Source organism: Scyliorhinus torazame, chromosome 17 (genome assembly GCF_047496885.1).
Source record: "Scyliorhinus torazame isolate Kashiwa2021f chromosome 17, sScyTor2.1, whole genome shotgun sequence".
Taxonomy (NCBI): Eukaryota; Metazoa; Chordata; class Chondrichthyes; order Carcharhiniformes; family Scyliorhinidae; genus Scyliorhinus; species Scyliorhinus torazame.
In genome coordinates this window covers 68805988-68820945 of record NC_092723.1, presented here as the reverse complement: position 1 = coordinate 68820945, position 14958 = coordinate 68805988, and the positions used below count along the sequence as shown (strand labels likewise).

The 14958-nt window shown below is 48.6% G+C and overlaps 1 protein-coding gene across 1 annotated transcript in view; it reads left to right on the top strand.

The window, feature by feature from the left end:
• The first annotated feature begins 355 nt into the window (after positions 1 to 355).
• LOC140393928 (ras association domain-containing protein 8-like) overlaps positions 356 to 14958 on the top strand; it is a 357363-nt gene continuing 342760 nt past the window's right edge. Inside the window, exon 1 of the mRNA XM_072480569.1 lies at positions 356 to 636. The gene's annotated coding sequence lies outside the window, so the exon portion shown is untranslated. The remainder of the gene's footprint in view (positions 637 to 14958) is intronic.

Sequence of the window (14958 nt, the reverse complement as noted above, 5' to 3'; positions counted from 1 at the left end):
GTGCCCTTAAAGAATGAACAAAGTTATTCGAAAGCTTTTTTTCCCGATGTTGTGCTGTGTGGCAGAAAGCTTCAGGGCAGAAAGAGTTAAAGGATGTGACCAGCGCAGCCTCCTCACTTTACTGATAAAGCACTGTCAGATTGTTTAATGGGTTAAAGCCATTTATTTTCTCTTTAGGCTGCAGCCGGGAGCACTCCCAATCTGTAATTCCTGCTAATTACTGCTGTGGGCCAACCCACCACTGTCACTGGAGTGAGTGCCTGCAACTGGCTTAAAGCCAGCAAACCACCCCTGTCCCAGCCCCAGGCACAACAGTCAAATAGTTCTCTTTTCACTGAATATCAGCTTCTAAGCGGCCACCTTGCTGCACAGAATAGGGAGAGCTGAGTTGGTGGCACAGGTTCTTAATGACTAAAGGGGGCCTGATGTCTGCCACTGCTCATGGCTGTAAACTGGGATTCTCACTGCTGCATCGAGGATTCCTGGCAGCAATCAGTGTGGAACAGTCGGAAACACCTGCAGTCACTGGGAGTCCCACACTGAGGCCAGTAAGCTGCCTAAGCCTTCCCTCTCTGTGAACTAGCTGGACTGTGTGATATTGGGAAGAAATCTCTTTTGGAACCAACCGTCGCACTGGTAAGTACAGAATGCAAATATGCATGAAGTCTGCTCTCAGTAAACAGCACCACAATAAGAGATATACTGGAGTGCAGACTGAACAAGATTTCACATTTCATATTTCTACTCGGACTAACGTCAATATATCAGTGACTTTAGAATGCCTAATTTTCTAATGAAGTGCTTAGCAAGGTTGAGAAGGCACAATTAGAATGGCGATACGACACTGGTCACTCGTATAAACATGCACTGCAGCACAGTATGCTGCCACCACATTCTGTGTTATTGGGAAATGGTATAACAGTCTAAGTCCTGTGTTCATTCATTGGGGAAGCAGTGGGGCACTGTCTGAGTTCCATGCTATGGCTTAGGGAAGCCAAGGTTAATGGAGATCAGTGACATACCCAAGGGGAGGGGAGCGGATTGGCACCACGCTATGCGGGCAGTGGAGCCATTTAGTAGTTAGTAATCGGGTGATTGGCACTGAAGGGAGGGAGAGCTAGTTGGGCCTTATTTTTGTGAAATCGGAGAAGCAGTTGGGCGCTTCGCCGATCATGGGTGTAGATATGGAGGTCCTCCTGTGCTGCCTGCACTGGAAGTGAGCAACCCTATTTACTTTGATCTGACAATCGTGGGAATCTGTTTCCTTGAGGGTCTTACAAGCAGTCATCAAATTGACTGGGTCTGCTGTTTCTGGGTTGCTAAACACGTTGAATCGGTTTTACCGTGTCATTACCTTGGGGTGAAATTTACTGCCGCCCCCAGTGGATTTGAAGGTGGTGGGATGGGGGCTTTCTGCCACGTACCCCACCCACCACAACCTTCCCAAATTTTATGGCACTCGCTGTTGGGCACATTGGGCCTAATTGACTCATTCGCCCCCCCCTTCAACACTTTACCTGTCCAGTCAGAGCCCCAAACCAAGTAAGTAGCCCAACAGCTTTTACTGGGTGGGCTGATGTCAGACAATGATTTGATTTTTTTGATTTGATTTATTATTGTTCCGTGTATTAGTATACAGTGAAAAGTACTGTTTCTTGCATGCTGTACAAACAATGCATACCGTACACAGGGAAGGAAGGAGAGACTGCAGAATATAAAAGAGTTAGAATGAAGTTTTAGAAGCATAGAATGAGAGTAAAAGATAGAACAAAGAACAAAGAAACGTACAGCACAGGAACAGGCCCTTCGGCCCTCCAAGCCCGTGCCGACCATGCTGCCCAACTAAACTACAATCTTCTACACTTCCTGGGTCCGTATCCCTCTACTCCCATCCTATTCATGTATTCGTCAAGATGTCCCTTAAATGTCACTATCGTCCCTGCTTCCACCACCTCCTCCGGCAGCGGGTTCCAGGCACCCACTACCCTCTGTGTAAAAAACTTGCCTCGTACATCTACTCTAAACCTTGGCCCTCTCACCTTAAATCTATGCCCCCTAGTAATTGACCCCTCTACCCTGGGGAAAAGCGTCTGACTATCCACTCTGTCTATGCCCCTCATAGTTTTGTAGACCTTTATCAGGTCGCCCCTCAACCTCCGTCGTTTCAGTGAGAACAAACCAAGTTTATTCAACCGCTCCTCATAGCTAATGCCCTCCATACCAGGCAACATCCTGGTAAATCTCTTCTGCACACTCTCTAAAGCCTCCACATCCTTCTGGCAGTGTGGCAACCAGAATTGAACACTATACTCCAAGTGTGGCCTAACTAAGGTTCTATACAGCTGCAACATGACGTGCCAATTCTTATACTCAGTGCCCCGGCCAATGAAGGCAAGCATGCCGTATGCCTTCTTGACTACCTTCTCCACCTGTGTTGCCCCTTTCAGTGACCTGTGGACCTGTACTAGATCTCTCTGACTTTCAATACTCTTGAGGGTTCTACCATTCACTGTATATTCCTACCTGCATTTGACCTTCCAAAATGCATTACCTCACATTTGTCCGGATTAAACTCCATCAGACATCTCTCCACCCAAGTCTCCAAACGATCTTAATCCTGCTGTATCCTCTGACAGTCCTCATCGCTATTCGCAATTCCACCAACCTTTGTGTCATCTGCAAACTTACTAATCAGATCAGTTACATTTTCCTCCAAATCATTTATATATACTACGAACAGCAAAGGTCCCAGCACTGATTCCTATGGAACACCACTAGTCACAGCCCTCCAATTAGAAAAGCACCCTTCCATTGCTACTCTCTGTCTTCTGTGACCTAGCCAGTTCTGTATCCACCTTGCCAGCTCACCCCTGATCCCGTGTGATTTCACCTTTTGTACCAGTCTACCATGAGGGACCTTGTCAAAGGCCTTACTGATGTCCATATAGACAACATCCGCTGCCCTATCTGCATCAATCATCTTTGTGACCTCTTCGAAAAACTCTATCAAGTTAGTGAGACACGACCTCTCCTTCACAAAACCATGCTGCCTCTCACCAATACGTCCATTTGCTTCCAAATGGGAGTAGATCCTGTCTCGAAGAATTCTCTCCAGTAATTTCCCTACCACTGACATAAGGCTCACCGGCCTGTAGTTCCCTGGATTATCCTTGCTACTCTTCTTAAACAAAGGAACAACATTGGCTATTCTCCAGTCCTCCGGGACATCACCTGAAGACAGTGAGAACAAACAAAGAACAAAGAAATGTACAGCACAGGAACAGGCCCTTCGGCCCTCCAAGCCCGTGCCGACCATACTGCCCGACTAAACTACAATCTTCTACACTTCCTGGGTCCGTATCCTTCTATTCCCATCCTATTCATATATTTGTCAAGGTGCCCCTTAAATGTCCCTATCGTCCCTGCTTCCACTACCTCCTCCGGTAGTGAGTTCCAGGCACCCACTACCCTCTGCGTAAAAAACTTGCCTCGTACATCTACTCTAAACTTTGCCCCTCTCACCTTAAACCTATGCCCCCTAGTAATTGACCCCTCTACCCTGGGGAAAAGCCTCTGACTATCCACTCTGTCTATGCCCCTCATAATTTTGTATACCTCTATCAGGTCGCCCCTCAACCTCCTTCGTTCCAGTGAGAACAAACCGAGTTTATTCAATCGCTCCTCATAGCTTATGCCCTCCATACCAGGCAACATTCTGGTAAATCTCTTCTGCACCCTCTCTAAAGCCTCCACATCCTTCTGGTAGTGTGGCGACCAGAATTGAACACTATACTCCAAGTGTGGCCTAACTAAGGTTCTATACAGCTGCAACATGACTTGCCAATTCTTATACTCAATGCCCCGGCCAATGAAGGCAAGCATGCCGTATGCCTTCTTGACTACCTTCTCCACTTGTGTTGCACCTTTCATAGACCTGTGGACCTGTACTCCTAGATCTCTTTGACTTTCAATACTCTTGAGGGTTCTACCATTCACTGTATATTCCCTACCTGCATTAGCCCTTCCAAAATGCATTACCTCACATTTGTCCGGATTAAACTCCATCTGCCATCTCTCCGCCCAAGTCTCCAGACAATCTAAATCCTGCTGTATCCTCAGACAGTCCTCATCGCTATCCGCAATTCCACCAACCTTTGTGTCGTCTGCAAACTTACTAATCAGACCAGTTACATTTTCCTCCAAATCATTTATATATACTACAAAGAGCAAAGGTCCCAGCACTGATCCCTGTGGAACACCACTGGTCACAGCCCTCCAATGAGAAAAGCATCCCTCCATTGCTACCCTCTGCCTTCTATGGCCTAGCCAGTTCTGTATCCACCTTGCCAGTTCACCCCTGATCCCGTGTGACTTCACCTTTTGTACTAGTCTACCATGAGGGACCTTGTCAAAGGCCTTACTGAAGTCCATATAGACAACATCTACTGCCCTACCTGCATCAATCATCTTAGTGACCTCCTCGAAAAACTCTATCAAGTTAGTGAGACACGACCTCCCCTTCACAAAACCGTGCTGCCTCTCACTAATACGTCCATTTGCTTCCAAATGGGAGTAGATCCTGTCTCGAAGAATTCTCTCCAGTAATTTCCCTACCACTGAAGTAAGGCTCACCGGCCTGTAGTTCCCGGGATTATCCTTGCTACCCTTCTTAAACAGAGGAACAACATTGGCTATTCTCCAGTCCTCCGGGACATCCCCTGAAGACAGCGAGGATCCAAAGATTTCTGTCAAGGCCTCAGCAATTTCCTCTCCAGCCTCCTTCAGTATTCTGGGGTAGATCCCATCCGGCCCTGGGGACTTATCTACCTTAATATTTTTTAAGATACCCAACACCTCGTCTTTTTGGATCACAATGTGACCCAGGCTATCTACACCCCCTTCTCCAGACTCAACATCTACCAATTCCTTCTCTTTGGTGAATACTGATGCAAAGTATTCATTTAGTACCTCGCCCATTTCCTCTGGCTCCAAAGATTCCTGTCAAGGCCTCAGCAATTTCCTCTCTATCCTCCTTCAGTATTCTGGGGTAAATCCCATCAGGCCCTGGGGACATATCTACCTTAATATTTTTCAAGATGCCCAACACCTCGTCTTTTTGGATCTTAATGTGATCCAGGCTATCTACACACCCTCGCTCAGACTCAACATCCACCAATTCCTTCTCTTTGGTGAATACTGATGCAAAGTATTCGCTTAGTACCTCGCCCATTTCCTCTGGCTCCACACATAGATTCCCTTGCCTATCCTTCAGTGGGCCAACCCTTTCCCTGGCTACCCTCTTGCTTTTTAAGTACGTGTAAAAAGCCTTAGGATTTTCCTTAACCCTATTTGCCAATGACTTTTCGTGACCCCTTCTAGCCCTCCTGACTCCTTGCTTAAGTTCCTTCCTACTTTCCTTATATTCCACACTGGCTTTGTCTGTTCCCAGCCTTCTAGCCCTGACAAATGCCTCCTTTTTCTTTTTGACAAGGCCTACAATATCTCTCGTTATCCAAGGTTCCTGAAATTTGCCGTATTTATCCTTCTTCCTCACAGGAACATGCCGGTCCTGAATTCCTTTCAACTGACACTTGAAAGCCTCCCACATGTCAGATGTTGATTTACCCTCAAACATCCGCCCCCAATCTAGGTTCTTCAGTTCCCGCCTAATATTGTTATAATTAGCCTTCCCCCAATTTAGCATATTCACCCTAGGACCACTCTAATCCTTGTCCACCAGCACTTTAAAACTTACTGAATTGTGGTCACTGTTCCGGAGCTGCTCCCCTACTGAAACTTCTACCACCTGGCCGGGCTCATTTGCCAATACCAGGTCCAGTACAGCCCCTTCCCTAGTTGGACTGTCTACATATTGTTTTAAGAAGCCCTCCTGGATGCTCCTTACAAACTCTGCCCCGTCTAAACCCCAGCACTAAGTGAGTCCCAGTCAATATTGGGGAAGTTGAAGTCTCCCATCACAACAACCCTGTTGTTTTTACTCTTTTCCAAAATCTGTCTACCTATCTGCCCTTCTATCTCCCGCTGGCTGTTGGGAGGCCTGTAGTAAACCCCCAACATTGTGACTGCACCCTTCTTATTCCTGATCTCTACTCATATAGCCTCGCTGCCCTCTGAGGTGTCCTCCCGCAGTACAGCTGTGATATTCTCCCTAACCAGTAGCGCAACTCTGCCACCCCTTTTACATCCCCCTCTATCCCACCTGAAACATCTAAATCCTGGAACGTTTAGCTGCCAATCCTGCCCTTCCCTCAACCAGGTCTCTGTAATGGCAACAACATCATAGTTCCAAGTACTAATCCAAGCTCTAAGTTCATCTGCCTTACCCGTAAGAATTAGAGGGTATGCTGGGCATAGCTTGCAAGAAGTCGCCTCGCTCCGGCGCCATCTTGGATCTGAAGCAATGGGTGCATTACTTTATTTGGGGGCCCCCTGTGCCCATCGGAAGGACTGTCTCCTCCCCCTCCACCCCCATCCCCGCTTTCTCCTGTTCTCCTTCCAAATATTGCAATGGAATCTTACCCAAGAGGGCAGACAGGGCCTTAATTTAATGTCTTGTCCTAAAATGGGCAATGCAGCACTCCCTCAGTATTGCATTGTAAGCTTAAGCCTGGAACATAGGAGCAGGATTAGGCCAGTGGGTCCCTTGAGCCTCGTCTGCCATTCATAGCTGATCCGTTCACTTTCATGTCATTTTCCTGCACTATCCCATAACCCTTGATACCTTTACTATCTTGAAGATACTGAATGACTGAGCTTCCACAGTCCTCTAGGTAAAGAATTCCAAAGCTTCAACACCCCTCGGATTGAAGAAATCCGTCCTCATCTCAGTCCGAACTGGCCAACCTCTTATTGTGGGACTGTGTCCCTGGTTCTAGCCCCCCCCCTCCCCCCGCCCCCCCAGACCCCTCATCACCACTGCCCCGTGTATTATAACCAAACAATTTTGGTGATGGGGCATTTGGAATGATGACTGGACTGACTGCTGGTTCACGTGCCAGCTCCCTCCATCCACAGCTTTGCAAATTAACATCAAATTGGCAAAATCAGTCATATTATGTTACACAACAGAACAGGTTCTCACAGATGTTACACTGAGAGATCAGAGACTTCATTTGCAGGAAATAACAGGTCTCATATAAATAACGATGAATAACCTGCCCTGCATATACTATAGTGAGTGACAGTCGCTCCTTAATGTTATAGTGAGTGACCGGATCTGTATTTATTCAGTGAATGCTAGGCCTTGTATGTATCATAGTGAATAACAGACTTAATAGATGTTACAGTGAATAATCTGCCTTGGGTATATTATACGAGAACAGGCGCAGTAAATATTATTTTTATTTTTTCAATTAAGGGACAGTTTAGCATGGCCAATCCACCTACCCTGCACATTTTTGGGTTGAGGGGGTGAGACCCACGCAGGCATGAGGAGAATGCGCAAGCTCCACATGGACATTGGCCCTGGGCTGGGATTGAACCCGGGTCCTCGGCGCCATGAAGCAGCAATACCAACCACTGCGCCACTGTGCCACCTAGCACTGTATATATATTACGCTGAGTGACAGATTCTGTCTGTATTACAGTGAATGACAGACCCTCTGTAATATTATGTAGTGAATAACAGGGCCTGTGTGTATTACAGTGAATGATAGACTCTGTTTATATTCTAATAAAGAATAGAACCTGTGCACGGTGGCTCAGTGGTTAGCACTGCTGTCTCACAGCGCCAGGGACCCGGGTTCAAATCTGACCTTGGGTGACTGTGTGGAGTTTCCACATACTTCCCGTGTCTGCGTGGGTTTCCTCCGGATGCTTCGCTTTCCTCCCACATTCCAAAGATATGCAGGTTAGGTGGATTGGGCATGCTAAATTTCCCCTTAATGGGGGGGGAGTGGCTCTGGATAGGTCGTTCTTTCAGACTTTGCAGACTTGATGGGACGAATAGCCTTCTGCTCTGTATTCTATGATTTCAGTGAATGACAGCCTCTGTATATATTCCAGTGAACAACAGAATCTGTCTATATTACAGTGAATGACAGGCCCTGTAGATATTATAGTGAATGACAGACTCTCCATATATCACAGTGAATAACAGTTTATATATATATTATCGCTAGTGCATTTTCTGGTGAATCTAGACCCTATAGATATCAAAGCGAATAAACTGCCCTGTGTATGTTGTCGTGAATGACAGGCTTATACGCTAGGCCCTGTATATATTATTGTGAACATTAAATACTGTATGCTTAACAGTGAATAACAGGTATTATATATTTTAACAAATATACACCGATTGCTTTCAATGAAATTATCTACAATGATCTGTCCTGAAGTGAAATCTTCTTGATGTTAGTTATCAGACTCTGCAGTCCAGTGGGTCTAGTGTGTTATCCACATTCCTGCAGACTGTTAGAAAGTATCAGCGGTTGCTAACCTGACAGACAATTTTCCCCTCGTACGTCTCGTGAGCCAATGGGAGCCTGGTAAATGCCCAGGTTTGATCCCTGGTCAGTGCTGAACTTGGAGCTAGTTTCAAAGAGATTTTACAATCTGCTTCCGTACCCTTAGATTATGATTGTTAAAGGAGATTAGGGATCTAACAGAATAACTGGCCACATTAGCTAAATTGCCCCTTAATTGGAAAAAATGTATTTTAAATTTTTTATTAAAAAAAATAAATTTAGAGTACCCAATTCATTTTTTCCAATTATGGGGCAATTTAGGGTGGCCAATCCACCTACCCTGCACATCTTTGGGTTGTAGGGGGGAAAACCCACGCAAACACGGGGAGAATGTGCAAACTCCACATGGACAGTGACCCAGAGCCGGGATAGAACCTGGGACCTCGGCGCCATGAGTCAGCAAAGCTAACCACTGCACCACCGTGCTACCTGGTCACCACTTTCCAGGCGAGGAGCAGGGTTGAGGAACTGGGGCCTTCATGGATATTCTCAGCTAATATGGGAATTGAACACACGCTGTTGGCATCTCTGCACATCACAAACCAGCCGCCCAGCCAACTGGGCTAACCCAACCCTGCAATAGGTATTAATTCTCTCACGGGTTCCGTTTTAGCAGACATCACAGACCAGTTGCTTCTGGTCATCGGTGCTATCCAACTTGTTTGTTTTGTTTTAGAATACCCAATTACTTTTTCTAATTAAGGAGCAATTTAGCGTGGCCAATCCATCTACCCTGCACACCTTTTGGGTTGCGGGGGCAAAACCCACGCAAACACGGGGAGAATGCTCAAACTCCACACGGAAAGTGACCCAGAGCCAGGATCGAATCTGGGACCTCTGCGCCGTGAGGCCGCAGTGCTAACCACTTCACCACCTTGCTGCCCTCTTGTTTGCTTTGTTAATGAACCTGTTTTGGATAACTGGACTGACCTTGCGCTGTTCCTGTAGAACTGGTTCCTGAGCAGTTGACTAGCCCTGCTCCCCACTGACCCAACACGGAAAGGAAAAGGGAAAAGCAGCAGAGGTGGGTGGTCTCTAGTCTTGGCGGGCAAGTGTTAACTTGTTGAATTACATGAAAATGGATCATTCAGAGTACTTCTGTACTTTAACATGAGATTAGGAACAGACACAGTCAAACTATTAAATGTTAATGTTAGAAATCACGTCAGAAAATTCTTCAATCTGAGGGTGATCAACGCATGGAGACACTAAGGCCTGGAATCATTTAAAAGACAATTAGTTTCATCAATAGGAGGGCATTTGGGTCACTCTGAATGGTTCAATTAAGATGTGTTGAATGACCTTTCTCACCTTCCAGCATCTTGTGATCTGCATTGTGAATTTTACATTACAACAGCCATTTCAAAAGTACCTCGTTGGCTCTGACATGCTTTGGGGGCATTCTGAGGTCACGAAAGGACCTGCATTAATGGAAATTATTCCATTTGTTTTCTGGTGATTGTAAGACCCATGAGAAGGTACCTCTCCAACAGCATTGTGTTAACGATGGTCAGTTCCTTTATGTTGATGTCACCCGCAGCAGGTTCATGCATGTCTGCAGACAATACCATCTGCACCTGAAGGTTGCAGGCTCTTTTCCACAGCATCTTTAAAACAGGTCTGTCACTTTGATAGCCCAGTTACAAGATGGAACACTCCTGCTCAACCTGTGATGCATCATTGCTCAGAATCCATCCCATAGTTTAAATGGGGAGAATTCAGGAGATCTGCATCAACTGGGCCGCACCGGCGGCACGATGGCACAGTGGTTAGCACAGCTGCCTCACAGGCCAGGGACCCAGGTTCAATTCCAGCCTCGGGCGACTGTCTGCGTTGAGTCTGCACTTTCTCCCTGTGTCTGCGTGGGTTTCTTCTTGGTGCTCCGGTTTCCTCCCACAGTCCAAAGATGCGCAAGTTAGGTGTGTGGTGTTGGGTGTTCTGACACACAGATGAGCCAACACAGTTGCATATGGTACAACACTTCTTTATTTAAACTCACTATTTACAACTTGGTCTTTGCACTCTGCACGTGGGGGGCTCCCTGCTTGTGGTGTTTCATCAGCTCTTTCTGTTCCCTTCTCCCCAGACCTACTGACCTCCAGGTGTCGTGCTCGTGTTTTTTATGTGGTTGGTGTTCTTGTCTGTGATTGGTTGTGGTGTTGTGTACTCTGATTTGCCTGTTAGTGTGTCCATCATGATGTGTGTGTTTGAATATCATGACATCCCCCCTTTTTACAAAGATATGTGCCTACGTGGTAATAAATATGATCGTGACGTGAGTGCATCTAAGAGTGTGTGTGTGTCGTGTGCAGCATGTGTCTATGACGGAACTATGTACATGGGGCGATGTCGAGTGCGTCACATGAATCCAGTTGTACCATAACATAACAGAAATGCGAACGAGAGAAGAAGAAAAAAAAAATTTGATCAGTTGTCCAGTCAGACGACATCTGGAACGATAAACAACAACAGGTTATCATGTAAAATTGTCCAACTTATTAAGCATATGAACTGTATTATAAGTCCATTCTAATGGGTTTGCGACGAATTCGGGTTGACCGCCTTAAGGGTGGATCAAGAACCACCGGCTGCTGTGCAGGCATGGCCATGGGTGGCGATGGAAAGGGCGTGATGTGCGGCAGCTCCACAAAGTCATCCTCGGAAGCCTGTTGAGGATCTGGCGTGTTGTGTGGCTGTGAGCGTGGAAGTCGGCGAAGGGCGCGCCGATTGCGGCGACGCACGGAACCATCCGGCATGCGAACCAGGAACGAGCGGGGAGCCACTTGTCGGAGGACTTCGGCCGGTGCTGACCAGCCACCATACGGTTGATGGACGCGTACTTTGTCTCCGGAGGACAGGGGGGGCAGGTCCGTCGCTCGTGTGTCGTACCGACCTTTCTGGCGATCACGCTGCAGTTGCATGTTCCGAAGAACCGCCTCATGGTCTGTTGTCGGTGCCAGGACGGAAGGTACCGTCGTCCTGAGGGAGCGACCCATTAGTAGCTGCGCTGGCGAGAGGCCCGTGGATAACGGGGCCGATCGATAGGCCAGCAAGGCAAGGTTAAAGTCCGATCCGGCATCAGCCGCCTTGCACAGGAGCCGCTTTGCGATGTGGACACCCTTTTCAGCCTTCCCGTTCGATTGTGGATGCAGAGGGCTGGATGTCACATGAGTGAAACCATATGCTGCGGCAAAGGACGACCATTCACGGCTGGCAAAACAAGGTCCATTGTCTGACATGACAGTCCTTGGAATGCCATGGCGAGCAAACGTTTCCTTGCAGGCCCCAATGACTGCGGACGACGTCAGATCATGGAGAGGCATGACTTCCGGGTAGTTTGAGAAGTAGTCTATAATAACAATGTAATCTCTGCCGAGCGCGTGAAATAGGTCAACACCCACCTTCGCCCAGGGGGACGTCACCATCTCGTGTGGTAGAAGTGTTTCCGGAGGTTGCGCTGGCTGAAACCTCTGACAGGTTGTGCAGTTGAGCACCATGTTGGCTATGTCTTCATTAATACCCGGCCAATATACCGCCTCCCGGGCCCTTCGTCTGCATTTTTCGACGCCCAAGTGGCCTTCGTGTAGTTGACGAAGAATCATCTGGCGCACACTGTGTGGAATGACGATCCTATGCGATTTCATAAGGACCCCGTCTATATTGGTGAGATCATCTCGCACATTATAAAACTGGGGGCACTGCCCTTTTAGCCACCCTTCCGTCATGTGGCGCATCACTCGCTGCAGCAGAGGGTCAGTCGCCGTCTCTGCGCGTATGTGGGCCAGACTAGGATCATCAGCTGGCATATTTGCTGCTGTCAGAGTCACGTGTGCCTCAATTTGACGCACGAACCCCTCTGCATCTGGTGGTGTGCTCACTGCTCGGGAAAGAGTGTCCGCCACGATGAGTTCCTTCCCCGGAGTGTAGATCAGTTCAAAATCGTACCTCCTGAGTTTGAGTAAGATGCGCTGGAGGCGAGGAGTCATGTCGTTCAGGTCTTTGTTAATGATGTTGACCAGGGGGCGGTGGTCAGTTTCGACCGTGAATCGTGGCAGGCCATACACATAGTCGTGGAACTTGTCCAGTCCAGTTAACAAGCCCAGGCATTCTTTTTCGATTTGCGCGTAGCGCTGTTCGGTAGGGGTCATGGCTCGTGAGGCATACGCAACCGGGGCCCATGATGACGTGCTGTCTTTTTGGAGGAGTACCGCTCCAATACCAGATTGGCTGGCGTCTGTTGAGATCTTTGTAGGGCGAGTCGTGTCAAAGAAGGCCAGCACTGGTGCCGTGACCAGTTTGTGCTTGAGCTCCTCCCATTCCCGCTGATGCGACTGGTGCCAGTTGAATTCCGTCGATTTTTTTACGAGATGGCGCATGTTTGTTGTATGAGAAGCCAGGTTGGGAATGAACTTCCCAAGGAAGTTGACCATGCCGAGGAATCTTAAGACAGCCTTCTTGTCAGCCGGTCGTGGCATGGCTGTGATGGCGCTAACCTTGTCTGCATCGGGACGGACCCCGGACCTTGAGATGTGGTCCCCGAGGAATTTCAGCTCCGTCTGGCCGAAAGCACACTTCGCACGGTTGAGACGCAGGCCATTTTGCCGTATGCGGGTGAAGACACGTCGAAGACGATGCATGTGTTCCTGCGGAGTGGTGGACCAAATGATGATATCGTCCACATATACACGTACCCCTTCGATGCCTTCCATCATCTGTTCCATAATGCGGTGGAATACTTCAGATGCCGAAATGATGCCGAATGGCATCCGGTTGTAGCAGAATCTGCCAAAAGGGGTGTTGAATGTGCATAGTCTTCGGCTGGCCGGGTCCAGTTTGATCTGCCAGAATCCTTTGGACGCATCCAATTTAGTGAATATGTTGGCTCGCGCCATCTCGCTGGTGAGGTCTTCTCGTTTCGGGATGGGATAGTGTTCCCGCATGATGTTGTTGTTCAGATCTTTTGGATCTATACATATACGGAGCTCGCCAGAGGGCTTCTTTACACAGACCATGGAGCTGACCCATGGCGTGGGCTCCGTGACCTTGGATAGGACCCCTTGGTCCTGAAGAATCTGCAGTTGTGCCTTGAGGCGGTCTTTGAGAGGCGCAGGAACCCTGCGAGGTGCGTGAACGACAGGGATGGCGTCCGGTCTGAGTCGAATCTTGTACGTGTGTGGCAATGTCCCCATGCCTTCAAAAACCTCCTGGTTGTGAGCGAGGAGGGAATGGAGATTCGCGTGGAACTCAGCATCCGGGAAGTCGGATATCTCATCTGGAGAGAGAGACATGATGCGCTGTACCAGGTGAAGGACCTTACACGCTTGTGCGCCCAGTAACGAGTCCTTTGATGAGCCCACAACTTCGAAGGGGAGTGTGGCCGTGTACCTCTTGTGAGTCACCTGTAGCTGGCAAGATCCTATGGACGGGATAACGTTCCCGTTATAGTCAACCATCTTAAGCCGGGATGGTGTGATGGGTGGTTTGACCTTCATGGCCTGGACTGCAGAGTAAGCAATCAGGTTGGCGGATGCGCCGGTGTCCAGACGGAAGGCGACGCGCGATCGGTTGACCGTCAGGGTGGCACACCACTCATCGTCTGGATTGATGGCATTGACCTTGTTGACATCAATGACGGCAACTCGGAAGTCATCCTGGTCATCTGCATCACTTAATTGGAAGTCTTGATGCGTGGGCTGGACGGTCCTGACTCGTGTGCGAGGTTGTCGAGGATGCGCCGGATCCATGGGTTGAGCCGCACGACAGCGGGCTGCGTAGTGGCCTATCATGGCACATCTGTTGCACTGTCGGTATTTTGCAGGACATTGCCCTTTTAAGTGTAGACCTCCACAATTTCTGCACGTCATGACGTCACGGCGTTCGTTGCGCCACTGCGCATGCGCAGTGCGATCTTGCGGTGGGCGCGCCTGCGCAGTGCGTCCCTCGTTGTGGCCGTTATTTTTGGCGCGCACCTGCGCGGGAGACCGCGAGAAGCGCGGGAAGCGGCCGCTGTCGTCCGGGCCGTGGGGCGGGAAGAAATCGACGGCCTGGATGCGTTCAACGTCGTGGGCGGCCTGGCTTGCCGATTCGACGGCTGGGGACCCCCTCCGTGCCAACTCGGACGCCTGAAATCGGGCAAAACGGCAGGTAGCATTTTCATGGAGGACACAGGCTTCCACAGCAGACGCTAAGGTGAGGCTCTTTATTTTAAGAAGCTGCTGGCGTAGGCCACTAGAGGCAACGCCAAAAACAATCTGGTCCCTGATCATGGACTCTGTAGTGGTGCCGTAACCGCAGGACTGCGCTAGAATCCGGAGGTGCGTCAAAAAGGGTTGAAAAAGCTCCTCCTTACCTTGCAGGCGTTGCTGAAAGATGTATCTTTCAAAAGTTTCGTTTACTTCAGTTTGAAAGTGCTGGTCCAGTTTGAGGATGACCGTGTCATATTTGGCCTGGTTTTCGCCTTCTTCGAACACCA